Below are 5,928 nucleotides of genomic sequence, written 5' to 3' on the forward strand. Positions count from 1 at the left end.
CTGACCGGATGTTTTGTGGGCATCAATGAAGAACAGCATTCTTTCTTTCTTTTTTTCTTTTTTTTTTTTTTTGAACAGCATTATTTCTTTACAAGTATTATGAGTGATGAATATTTCACACTATGGTTTCTTTTCAAGTTTGAGAGGAGGTCAAATTAAGTAATATCCATTTATAACAATTATGATAAACTATGATTTTTTGCCATATTTCCTTCCACATAGCTATTCACTGTGATAAATGCCTTACACACTTTAATTTAGCACTCTTCAGAATTTGTGAAGAAAATGAGAAAACCAAGGCAGAGAAAGTTTAATAACTCACCAAAAGTAAACAAGAGGTAAGTAAAAAAGTCAGAATTCAAACCTAGACCCATTTGATCAATACCTGCAGTTTTAAAAAATTTTATTTAAATTCAATTTAATTAACATATAGTGTATTATTATTCACAAGTAGAATTTAATGATTCATCAGTTGCATATAACACCCAGTGCTCATTCCAGCAAATGCCCTCTTTAATGCCCATCACCCAGTTACCCCATTCCCCCAGCCACCTCCCCACCAGCAGCCCTCAGTTTGTTTTCTACAGTTAAGAATCTATTATGGGTGGTGCCTGGGTGGCTCAGTCGTTAAGCGTCTGCCTTCGGCTCAGGTCATGATCCCAGAGTCCTGGGATCGAGCCCCGCATCGGGCTCCCTGCTCCGCGGGAAGCCTGCTTCTCCCTCTCCCACTCCCCCTGCTTGTGTTCTCTCTCTCGCTGTGTATCTCTCTCTGTCAAATAAATAAAATCTTTAAAAAAAAAAAAAAGAATCTATTATGGTTTGTTTCCCTCTCTGTTTTCATCTTACTTTATTTTTCCTTTCCTTCCTCTATGTTCACCTCTTTTGTTTCTTGAATTCCATATATAAGTGAAATCATATGGTATTTGTCTTTCTCTGACTGACTTATTTCACTTAGCTTAATACCCTGTAGTTCCATCCACGTCATTACAAATGGCAAGATTTCATTCTTTTTGATGGCTAATATTCATATATATATACCACATCTTCTTTATACATTTGGATGAACACTTGCATTTTAATCCCTCCTCAGTTAAGTGGGGGTAATTACTTTCCCAACGTTATTGGCGTGTTAACCAGCTGGTTTATTTACAAGTGACAGAACCCAGTTTAAAATAGCTAACTAAAAGAAAAAAAATGTGTTGGAAGGGTATAGGGATGATCTACAAAACTGCTAAAGAAACCACAGTTGTTTCAGCGGTCATGGATTGGAACCAGGATCTGGAATACAATCAGATCCATTTCTCCCTTGTTTCCTATATTACATTAGACCCCAAAATTTTACACATACCTTCTTTTATCTTTGCAAAAATTATGTGGATAAGCTGCTATTATTTCTTTTGATAACCATGATAACTAAGACATGATAGGTGAATTGATTTGTCAAAGATGGGTGGCTGATTGGTCACAAGGGCAATATTAGAGCCCAGCCCTACAGACACTTACACCATGTTCTGTTAATCTACTTGTGTCTTAAAATGCCCAGTTGTATCAATGTTAAAGTCTTTTTTATTTTAGTTATATAGGCAGGCCAGTGGAGATATTAATTCTTTTTAAAGAGAAAACCAAATTGATATTTGAGGTTCTCATCTACCTCAGATATTCTTATAAATATTGCCCAATTTAAACCCAGGAAAAAATAGCCTATCAATCTACATCTTATTTAAAGTGTTTGGCACTATACTATCTTGTTAAATGAAAGGTTACCTTTACTAGTAGGATTTAATTTTTCTTTTAAAAAATTCATTAAAATGATTTTCTAACAGATAGCTATTTTAGAATGTAATATTTGATTTGTAGCTGATTTTCAGTAGGAAGAAGGCTCTTTTGATAAAAATTATTCTTTTCTTAAATTTAACCTTATGTTGACCTGATAATAAAATAGAAGTGAAGCTTTGATTAGTTTTATCTTTTGCTATGTAAGTGATTTCAAATGGACAGGTTTTCAAACTAAATGTCTTAGCCACAAGATGGTGTCCTAACATTAGCAACCGATGGACGTAGCTTATAAATGGAATTGACTTTACGTGGCAAAGATGATTCTCAAGTTGAAAATGCCAAGTGTCCATGCAAAGACGTAATTACTCGTTAGCCTGTACTCTTGTGCAAAATGTACTTGGGAAAATGTATTGTTCAACTTGATTTGATTAACTCTCTCTGTTGTAGATTTGTATTTATTTACATTAATGCTACACTGAAATACTCAGTTCATTAACTTCTAATTTAGCTAAAACAGAGAGGAAACTGTTGTCCTTGCAAGTCGCAATAGATTTTCAAATGGCACAATAGTTGAACTTTGTGTGATGTGCATTTTATTGCATGTCATGAGAGATACACTTAAGAGTTCAAGATTTTTATCCTGTTTTTTTTTTTTTTTTTTTTTTTTTTAATTTCCGTAATGGTTTGCTTTAGAAATCAGAGATGGTAACATCCAGTTTATCTTGAAGCTGGCTGTATTTAAAATCTGAATATGGTAAGTTGGATATTACTTTTTGAATTGAACATCGTTTTCTGCTTTCAAAAACTAACATTTATTCCAAGGATCCTGAGAAATCTCTGGTCCTAGTAATTCTTACCAGTTATCACTAACTTCTGAACACATGTAGAGACTTTCTATACCAAATCCTGGGGGAGAAGAGGTTGGATGTGTTCTATTGCTTTTAGGAGAGTCTGAATAAAAGAAGAAATTGTTTCAGAAAAATGAAGTACATTAATAATAACCTCTAACTCTGTTTTAACACTAACTTTAAAAGAAAGCTAGATTTGCCCCACAATTGAAAGTGGTACTTTTGCTCTTAGAAAGATGTCATCCATTTTTATATTATCTTTACATGTACATAGCTATGAGTTGTTAAAAAGAGTGTTTTAGGGACCATTCTATATTTTCATCCTGAAAAAGAAAGTTCATATAAAATCACTTGGTTATGTCAGAGGGTGAAAAAGAAATGTTTCAAAGTGAGATATATTAGAATCACTTCGTAAGTTATTCTCTATATTAATGGTATAAATGTCCATTTTATAGAAATTTGGGAAATAAATCACACAATATATATTAGAATAAAAATACACATATTCTTGAACCTAGTGCCACCTTAAAACCTATTCTACAGAAATAAGTGTCACCACTTTCAGTCTATAAAGGTATATACAGTTTACAGTATACATATACAGTCTATAAAGGTATATACAGTATATAGTAATCTTTACTTCAGCACTGTTCACGGAAGCCAAAAATAAAAACAAAATAAAACTGTAACAAGGTAAATGCCCATCAAAAAATGAATGATTGTATATATTATAATATGTCTACATGATGGAATATTATCTAGCTGCTAAAAGAATGAACTAATGTTATGCTATAAAAATTGGCTAGAGGAATTTACACTATGTATTGTTGAATGGGAAAACTAAGAGATTTATAATAAAATCCCCTTAAAAAAAAACCACAACAGAGGGACACCTGGATGGCTCAGTTGGTTCAGCGTCTGGCGTTGGCTCAGGTCATGATCTCAGGGTCCTGGGATCAAAGCCTGTGTCTGGCTCTCTGCTCAGTGGGGAGTCTGCTTGTCCTTCTCCCCCTGTCCCTCCCCCTGCTTGTGCTCTCTCCCTCTCAAATAAATAAATAAATAAAATCTTAAAAAAAGAAAACGACACAGCAGAAACTAGCCATTCTGACAGGTGTGAGGTAATATCTCATTGTGATTTTGATTTGCATTTCCCTGATGATTGGTGTTGAGCATCTTTTCACATGCTATAGGCATCTGTGTGTCGTCTTTAGAAAGATGTCTGTTTAGGTCCTCTGCCCATTTTTCAGATTATTTGTATATTTTGGTGTTGAGTTATATGAGTTCTTTCTATATTTTGAATATTAAACTCTGATTGGATATATCATTTGCAAAGAGGAAATATAGTCAAAAATATTGTAATAACTTTGTGTGGTGGCCGTAACTACACTTATGGTGAGCATTTTGTAATGTATATAAGTCAAATCATTATGTGGTACACCTGAAACTAATATAATTTGGTATATCAGTTATACTTCAATTTTAAAGTTTTTTTAATGAAAAAACTCAGAAAAATCTTATATATTTACAATACAAATGTATCTGTGTATGACCACACATATTTATATATGATTAAATAGACACGGAAAAATTCATATTAGTTTATTTATACGGGATCCTTCTTGAAGGCTCTCATAGGTTCCCTGGAGAGCAGACTGAACTAGAGATTGGTGTGTGGGAATTCTATGGAGGAATGCTTCTCCGATGAACCATGGAAGGGCAGTGAAGGAAAGTAGGTTAAGCTGAAGGAGGGGCTGAGATGTGATGCAATCACAGCAGCAGTTCCCCCAGGGGCTCTCTGGAGCTGGGATGTTCCTGCATGATCATTGCTAACTGGAGTAAGGGGGCCCACTTGCTCTACCTTCTCTGTCTGCTTTCTCCCTTTCAACCCTCTTCACTGACTGGTCATTGCCTGTAGACTGCCCCCAGGTAGGAGGTGTGATGATGGGGCTGCAGCCCTCCTTAGCTGAGGCTTAATCCTCAGAAGGTAGGATTCAGCTGTGAGTCATCAACTGTCAACATTCCCAGCAGCTGAAGGGATAAGCGCGTTAGTCTTCAAAGTAGTAGGGAAATCTATTTGGCACACCATAACGTCCTCTGAAGAATGGGGTGGAGAATAATGTGGTTGAAATGGGGGAAGAGAGAGGAAGAGGTATCCATACAAGAAAAGAGAAAAATAATTTTAATAAAAGCATTTAAACAAGTGGTAAATGTGCATCAATATTGCAAGCGCTGTAGGAGTAGCAATGCTATGAAAAATTCATAATGCTTTACCTGAAAGAACCTTCCAAAACCTTTCTTGACCCAATTTTCTGGGTCATCATTACTTTTCAATGCACTGTATTTTCTTTGACAACGTTGAAAGGATAAAATGCTCAGTAAAGAAGAATTGAGAAGTAAGCTTAAATACTTTATTTTTAGGAAGAGTAAATGGCTGATGAAAGAAGTTACATCTTCCTGTACACTTATTCCAGTATTTTGGCTATGGTAACTATATTCTTACTAAAATGCTGTATTTGGAGAAAAAAAAATTGTCTTGAGTAAACAGATCAGCATGTTGATAACATACTGTGCCTTTATGTATTATAGTGATGCTCTAAACTACTTTAGCTAGACTATGCATACAGCTTTGTAGTCTGATTAATTTATTGAATAGCTATCATATGCCAGGCAGATTATGAGGCCTTGGGGGCCGGAAACTAAACACTTAGTGATTCACAGCCTGGCAGGATAGACAGATGAAACAAGGGGCAATCACAGAGCGATAAAAGGTGTGGTATAGGCAGAGCGCTATGGGAGCTCCAGCGACTACCCAGATACAAACCCTAAGATTGCAGGTTTATGATGTCAAAGCTTCCAGGCATAGTAGGCTTCTGAATTGTGGGGTGGACATTGGGGCACGTGAGCGATAAGGAAGAAGATCTGAGGGCAGAAGGGGTACGTTCGGGTTGCTGTTAAGTAGTCCATAAGTTGTATGCATTGGGATGAGGGCAAGGGTATCAGCAGATCATGCTGCAGAAAGAAGCAGGGACAAGATCATGGTCAGAGGCCTGACAGGGAACATAGGGCATGGTCAAATAGGATAATTCAAAGAGAGTATAACAAAGCAACTATTTACAAAGATGTGGTGGGGGAATGGGGCAAGGGTTTGGACATTTCCACAGTAGGCCTAATGCAGCAAGAAGCAGAGGGGTTATGAGAACCTGGGGACAGAGGGTCTGAGTAGAGGGACTGCCTTCCTCACAGGAGGCCTGGTGTCTGTGGAGGAATGCTGCAAACCTGCAGTGACATTGAAAGCAGGCATCCG

The sequence above is a fragment of the Leptonychotes weddellii genome, chromosome 7 (assembly GCF_054177405.1).
Source record: "Leptonychotes weddellii isolate Sample4059 chromosome 7, ASM5417740v2, whole genome shotgun sequence".
Lineage (NCBI taxonomy): Eukaryota > Metazoa > Chordata > Mammalia > Carnivora > Phocidae > Leptonychotes > Leptonychotes weddellii.